The sequence below is a fragment of the Apodemus sylvaticus genome, chromosome 9 (assembly GCF_947179515.1).
Source record: "Apodemus sylvaticus chromosome 9, mApoSyl1.1, whole genome shotgun sequence".
Classification (NCBI taxonomy): Eukaryota; Metazoa; Chordata; class Mammalia; order Rodentia; family Muridae; genus Apodemus; species Apodemus sylvaticus.
The window spans coordinates 86,687,212-86,693,892 of record NC_067480.1 but is presented as its reverse complement, the minus strand read 5'-3'; the positions used below and the strand labels follow the sequence as shown (position 1 = coordinate 86,693,892).

Here is a 6,681-nt window from a genome sequence, read left to right as displayed (position 1 = left end):
AGGAAATGACCGTGCTATGCAAGTACATCAGAGATATCAGTCAGGTGCTTTAGCTTATTATTCTACCAGTTAGAGGCCAAGTGGGCACAGTGATAATGCAGCAACCTCACATGTCAACACTTCCATTATTTTGGTAATAAATTTGTCAACCAGAGTTGTTTTGGCATATATTCTATCAATGTGTTGGTTACCTCTGAGTTCTGTACACTGCTTAATTTAATCAAGACTTTTTTTTTTGGCTTAGAGTCAGCCATGGCTCCTTTACCAGTGATGTTATTTTTCATAACTATACTGATACCATCAATGCACACTGATGGAATGGTGAGTGTTACATAAATATTTACCTCAAATCTACCTGAAATTTTTGGAAATTAGCATATTACATAAGAATACAGAAATCCTGACAGTATAGTCGATTACAGTACTCTCATTTGGTCCTTGGAGCATATAGCAGGGTTTCAGACATATAAAGTAAGATTTCACTCACTAGCATGGGCAGCTATAATACCCACTAATGGCATGGGGGAACAGGACACTTGAAGAGACAGATGTGCTACAAATACATGACATTTACTAGGTTTCAAAGTTGTACATTATGGGACTTGAGAGACATATCAGTGAGTAAAGCATTAAGAGGTAAGTTCATCTATTGAGCTCATCTTCAGTTGCAATTATACCACTGTGAAATGTGAGTGAGGGTCAGAAGAATCCAACCTCGAATGAAGGACTCTTTCTAAAATAAAGTTGAATATAAGGATGAACAGCCAAAATTATCTCCTAATCACTATAGCATGTGAAATTTGCCTAGATCTCAAGAGATAAATAAACCCCTTCTTCCTTTGCAGCCTACACCTGGCTGCTAATAAAATGTGGTGACATGTTGTTCACTCCTCCTGAACTCCTTTTCATGATACCTTTAGCTTCCATTTATTTGTTTGTTTGTTTGTCTATTACTTATTTATTTATTTTTCACCAATTGTTTGGGAATCTAATAATCATACCAACCCATCATGCTTTTCTCCCAGTCTTCCTGTGTTTGTCTCCTTTCCACATGATTTCCTCTCCCCCAGAAAGGAAAAAAAAATTCCCTTTTATGTGATCTATATATTCACTGGAGCATGGTCAAATTCCACCAAAGGAAGGATGACTCTGCCTCCATCCAAGGCAGAAGCCATCAGCTGAGAAGAGCTGTGAGCTGGCCTGGGGGAGTGGACCGCTTCTCCCTTGCCTATGCCTTACCTTAAACTTCAGTGCTGTGGGCTTCTCAGGGGTAGGCTAGCTCTCCCATAGACATTAGCATGACTTCAGGCAACAGTCCTAATCATAGGCACCCACATGGGCTTTGATGGTAACATGGGCTACAGATGTCAACAGTACTTGCTCAGTCCCTCAGGAGTAGCTGTTTCATCTGGTCTTCTATATAAGCTGGAATCCGGAAGAAGTGCTGGCAAGTAAGTACAGCCAAACAACATAGAGTCTTCCCTCTACCAATGTCTTTCTGTAGTCCTTGAGAAGGTGTGGCCCAAATGAAAGATATCAGTTCTTCACCAAATTTGGATTTGGAACTCTTTTTGTCCCTGGATGACCTTGAATTTACAAACTTGCTTGCTTCAGTCTCTTGGGATTAAAGGCATGTACTACCTTGCCTGGGCTCAAGATTTTCATGGCCATTAATGGCTCAAAATATCCATGTCAAGATTCAGGTCAGAAACCTGTGTCTTCCATTCTGAAGACCTGGACCACAGGCATGCCCTCAGTATGTGGATTGTAGTTCATTCCAGATATGGTAAATCTGACAACCAGGAATAGCCATCACAAATGGCATCATGTCCTAAAGTGGTTCTTCAAGGATGTCCAGTCCAGAAAGTGAACCTTTCTTCATCTCCCAGAACCAGGGTTAATCCTGCAGCTCAGTAGGAGGTTCTGAGACTGAATCACTGTCTGCATGAGCTTCAGGCTGCTGGACACCATTTTGGGCAATGCCATCATGTACATCACAGTCTCTCTCTCTCTCTCTCTCTCTCTCTCTCTCTCTCTCTCTCTCTCTCTCTCTCTCTCTCTCAATACCACAATATTTCTAGATCCACATTTCACCACTGCTTAGACACTGGTATTTTTCTATCTTTACTACATCTCCAACACAGGTTTGTTTTTCTAATGGAGCTAGACTGGCTCCAAGCCTATCCACAAAAGGAACACTTAAGATGCTATCATTTATATATTATTATCAATATTTTTTAAATTTCCACTAATGCCTCTTACAAACAACATCTCTTCATAAGAGTTGTATATACAAAATAAGATAGCATATGAATAGAAATTATTATTATTAATAATACTATTACTACTACTACTATTATTATCATTTCTATCAGAAAACTCACATTTAGAGCTTTTAAATAAATTTCTTTAAATTTCATTTCAGTTAGATTGTATATGGGGAATTCAATATGTATGAAAAGGTTGACTTAGACAAATCATAGTGGTTCTGGATTACAAATATCTAGTATGTTCATTCTTTCTACAGGCCTCTTTCATCCAGCATACACAAATGGTCTGTGGTCCTGGGAACATATCCAAAGATATGTATAGAAGTATTTCTATAAAGTATGGTCAGGTCTCTGAACACAGAACTAAGAATCAAAAATTAATTCTTATGATAGAAGGAATAACTGTATTCCTCATCTTGAAATATCAGAGAAAATATATAATGATCCTGTGATTGTTTACATGTGCTTAAAGTATTTCTCTTATCCATAAAGCACCACAGTACTATGGAAATTCAGCCCTCTTTAGATCTTGTTTAGACAATTCACAAGCATTGTCCTCTCCTGCACTTGACTTCTGCATACACATATCTACAGGGCAAAGCATCAACTTGAAACAGTGCTAACAGCTCTTCATTTGAATTTTTATCACCACACTGAAAGAATGAGAGTTATTTACTAGATCATTGTAATCTCCCTAAATAAAATTACATTTTTTCTGCTAATATCTGAAAGTTCTATGTTGAGTAGCCATAGAGAACTTGTTCTAAATCTAGGAATTAGTACTTGTGGAGTACTAAGTGAAATACCGGTTCTGGCATTAGCCTAACCCACTCTAACTTCAATGACATGGAGGCCAGTACTCCCAGTAAAGTCTAGGTAAATTATGAGATTACAGCCTCTTCTCATCTTACTGAATCTTATGTACATATCAATGGATATGTTTTATGCTTCTTAATGAAAACTTATCATAAACAATTTCCTCTCACACAGGTACTGACACAGATTCAAAAAGAATCCACCATATCTTCTAATCATAAGACAAATCACAAGGCTGTCTTGGACAGGACTGACCACAAAGATGAAGGAAATAAACAGGCCCCAGAGAAGGTTTTCTCTGCCTCTAATCAAGATCAAACATTATTTAAAGACTTGACCAGTATTAATCAACACAAGGCAAACTTGTCTAAAAACCGGATGGCCCAGAGCAATTGTTGTACTCAGAAGCATCAAGTGGACCCAATAAACTTCAATTCCATGGCCATTTTAGGCTTCAAAGGACCAGAGTTAGGCTCCAAGGATACAATTTTGAACATGAAGTCATTTGCTGTTTGTTTAAATTTTTGGATTTAGTGAAAGATGTCTTGGTGTCCCATTAACTTTACCTACAAGTCTCCTGGTGTCCAACATGCTGAGGCTCTTAGTAATCTCTCTTTTTAAGTCCTATTACCTTCTTCATTAACCACCCAAACATAGAAGATTAGAGACAGTAAATGAACACAATAAACCTACTCTTCTGTCTAATTAAATACTTAAAATACCCAGAGGCAGCAAGTAAATGTTCCAAACTAGCTGTGGAAGGAACAGGAAAATAGGAATTAACATGACTTGAGAACTAAGAGCATAACCTTCCTTTCTTTAAATGCACATGTTATTTCATGGCAAGTTTCCCAGTAAAGTTATCATGGGCCCTTCAGTCTTCCTCATTGTAATCTGATCAGATGGGAATGAACCTGTCATATGCTTTGAACTGTGAAGCTTTAAAGTTATAAAGTATTAAGTATATTGATTTTTCCCATTGTTCACAGTCACATTTTACTCTCCATTACCTATTTCTCCCATGAACTATAAGTTATCTTCTCAATATGTATTCCTCCTGCTTTTATTGTTTTTGCTATCCTTGATTGTTCCATTGTTTGCTTTTTTGTTTTGTTTTTTGGAAGGTCACTGGATATAACACATGGTCATATATATGAAGTGATCCCAGGAACAAAGCAAATAACCAGTGGCAAAAACCACTGAAGAAAATGACTCCCCGGCTCCAGCAGCTGTTGAGTGTCAATGCCCCACCACAAATAGCCTTTGTCTTATAAGACCTCTCTCATCTATGACTGAATGGAGACAAACTCAAGTCTTGTAAACTTATTTCCATTTCTTCACATGGAAAAGAAGAGTAAGTCTGAGTAAGGTGCTCACATTCATTCAAGTCAGTTAAGTTCTTACGAACCTCAGATAAGGGGCTGCTACAGCACTTGTTCTTGGAGACAGAACTTTGTAAATAGAACAGCCTTGACATTCACATTTCAAATGGCTGCTCCTTCAACAACAATTACCTGTGGAGCCCTGGTAAACTAATACCCTAAAACTTCAGTGGCATATCTTTTACAGCACTTGAATGTTAGATCTGAAAGTGTGAGGGTCTCCTCAGAGACTGACTTTCCTTGATATTTTAATCCTGGAATGTCCTCAAACCAGATGAGAGATTCAAATTGTAGTAATGCTTCTCTTAGAGCCTTTGAAAGTTAAGCCATATTATTTGAATTCTTTGTATCATATGCCCCATTTATAGACAAAAATTGGTCATGGTGTTTTGACTTTTTAAGGTGATTTAGAATTTTGAACTTGGCCAAGCTGAGTATTATCTAGCAAGCTTTGTTGTACAGGAGAAGACCATGAACTCTAGCTTAATTGTCTACTTTAAATTGTAACTTCATATGTGTTTTGAAGTACTTAACAGATATTAATGACAGGAAATAAGTGGGTAAAATAAAAATTATTGATTTTAAATCTGCTAACAATAGCTTTATTCAAATAACTATGAAGCAATATATATTATCAGTAAGATTATATTACATAGGAGATACTTCTCATTCTAAAACATTCTTTTCAGAATGCAAAAATTTTTGCCATTCATATAAATACAACTCAGCCTCACAATCTTCAAGAGAAATAACAGCCAGTTAATATGTAGCAACATTTTTAATAAAACACTGTAATTTTCCAGTCTTCTCTCAAGGCATGAACTACATCAAATATCTCACATGAACGGATTGCATTATCTGTTCCAGTATAGATTCTCTATTGCTTAAAGTAAATTCCATTTTATTTGCTAAAATTCTGTATCAATGGGATAGCTGGTGATTGCTGGGTTATTGATTTTCAAGTTTGATTCTTTTAATTGCTAATAAAAGACTATCTGTCATATATTATTCTCACCAGAACAAATATCCAAAAGCAGTTTAGAGGGAATAAATTCATCTTTATTTGGGATCAATGTTTCAGAACCTTCAGACCAGTTCTGATCTTCTAGCCCACATTAGGTTTTACTGCTGACATGTTCTAGGAGAGCTTTCAATCATGCAATAGATGAAAAGCTAAAAGGTGGTCAGTAGCTTCTGAGAGAGAATCAGTACTCCCTAATATAGAAATTCTGGGGAAATTATTTACATTCGTGGGGTCAACCCTGAACACATATTCATAGAATGCTAAAGGGACTCAATACATTGTACATTCATTGGAGAAAGGAGAGGTTATGAATCTGGGAGGGAGGACACTAGGGAATTTGAGTGGGCAGGAATGATGTAGAAGCCCATGTATGATGCTATCAAAATTATATTAAAGATACCAGGACAGAGAAGTGGGAGGGGTTGATTGTGGAATGGGCAGAGGGAAGAGGACTTATGGGACTTATAGGGAGAGGGAACTAGGAAAGGGAAATCATTAGGAATGCAAACAAAGAATATGGAAAAAAAAAAACTATGTTAAAGCAACAACAGAAGAAACAGCCCAATGCACTTTACAAATGGGATATTTCTGAACAAAATACTTATAAACCAAAATAAGAACACATTTTAAAAATGTACATCATGATCCAGTAGGTTTCATTCCAAAGAAAGCAAGGACATTTTAACATGTCAGAACTAATGGATGTAAGGAAGATGGGATGGTCAGTATTAATTGTCTACTTGACACTCTAGAACCTCTGGGCATACCTGTGTGGCATTATTTTAACTGCAGTGTTGGTAGTCTCATTTTGAATATGGGCAGGACTGTCTGTGGACATGGGATCCTGGACTACATAAAATGGAGAAAGCAAGCTGAGCAGAAGCCTGCCTTTGTACTGCCCCTTTCCTCTTAGTGGATGTATTATATTCCATGTTTTAAGATTTTTCTCAGCTTAAAAATGTATTTATCTTAAAAGAATTTTTTTAAAAATAGAACTGAACATATTAAAGGTTTTAAAGATTAATTCAACCTGATGGAATGAATTTCAAAGATTTGCTCCCATATTTTTCTGTACACTTGGGTAAGAAACAAAAAGACACCAAAAGTCACATAGATATTTGTATGCAAACATGGAAACATGCACACACAAACACAGACACAAACACACACACATGCACAGAGAGAGAGA

General features: G+C 36.8%; 1 pseudogene; it reads left to right on the top strand.

The window, feature by feature from the left end:
* Positions 1 to 252: 252 nt before the first annotated feature.
* On the top strand, positions 253 to 3,646 carry LOC127692100 (exocrine gland-secreted peptide 1-like; annotated as a pseudogene).
* The last annotated feature ends 3,035 nt before the right edge of the window (positions 3,647 to 6,681 follow it).